Raw genomic sequence first — 1,449 nt, 5'->3', positions numbered from 1 at the left:
ACACACACACACACACACACACACACACACACACACACACACACACACTGTGGTGGTTTGAATAGGTTTGAATTGGCCCCTACATGTGAATGGCCTCCATTCATATATTGTTCATTAGGGAGTGAAGTTACTTGACAGGGATTAGGAGGTGTGGCCTTGTTAGAGCAAGTGTGTTACTAGGGATGGGCTTTGAGGCTTCAAATCCTAAACCAGGCTCAGTATCTCTCTCTTCCTGCTGCCTGTTGATCCAGATGTAGAAGTCTCAGCTCCTTCTCCAGCAGCATGTCTGCTGACATGTTGCCATGAAGATAATGTCCTAAACCTCTGAAACTGTAAGCAAGCTCCAATTAAATTATTTGCTTTATAAGAATTGCTATGGTCTTAGTGTCTCTTCACAGCAATAGAACACTGACTAAGACAGAAGTTGGTACCAGGGAGCTGGGTATTGCGGTGATAGACCTGACCACACTGCTTGTTTGTAGAATGTGGACTTTGGGACTTTGGATTAGGAAAGTAACTGAGTTGAACGCTTTTGAGGTTTAGTGGGCCATCCTGGTAGGGGTGTGGAAGACAGTGGTGCCAGAAAAAGTTAGATTATGATGGACTGACTCAAGAGGGTTCAGAGGAGAAGCATGTTAGTAAGTGTCATAGAGAGTATTCTTGTAATATTTTGGTGAATAATGTGGCTTGCTTTTTGCCCTTGTCTGAAAAAGTCTGCCTGAAGCTAAATATAAGAGTTTGGGATTGATGACATTGGCAGAGGAGATGTTAAACAGCCCATTATTGACTATGACATGTGGTTATCAGCGGCCACGCGTATGCATATCTATAATGAAAAAGAGCAAACTGAACAAAGAAAAACACAAAATGTACAATTTGAGGAGAAAATTGGCACCAGGAAGTGTAATGGAGCTAAGTCTTGTGCTCAAGGAAATAAACAGATGTAAGAAAAGCCTGATGCTAAGTGGGATAAAGGGAGTGGTGACCTCGGGGCAAGACCCCACCCAGTTAAACTTCCAACTTGTGGAAAGGAATTAAATCTTAAGAAGTAAAGGAAGTGATCAACAAGAGATGTAGTTGAATAGGGGGCCATGTTCCAGCCCCTGCAAACAGCAGAACTTTGCAGCTTCAGCCACGTAGTTTAGAGTCAAGGACAGAAGAAAGAGGTGTGGAATCTCCCTCTGTGACTAAGGAAGGCTGCCCAGGCCAGGTGTGCATCCACGGTGTCCCTGCATGGAGGCCCAGAGAGGCCATTGCCTGAAGTTGTAAAGGTGAAGCCTGGATTGCCTTGGAAACCCCAAGATTTTGAAGATGCCAGAGCTGTGGGATACCTACCAAGGAAAGGTGCTAATAGGAAGCGGAACCAGCCTGGGAGAAAGAAGTGTATTGCAGTCAACAAAGCTGAAAGGAGTTGGAGATCTGAAGAGCCCATTGACATCAGACATGGAG

Source organism: Microtus ochrogaster, unplaced genomic scaffold (genome assembly GCF_000317375.1).
Source record: "Microtus ochrogaster isolate Prairie Vole_2 unplaced genomic scaffold, MicOch1.0 UNK7, whole genome shotgun sequence".
NCBI lineage: Eukaryota > Metazoa > Chordata > Mammalia > Rodentia > Cricetidae > Microtus > Microtus ochrogaster.
This window is presented reverse-complemented; position numbering follows the sequence as displayed.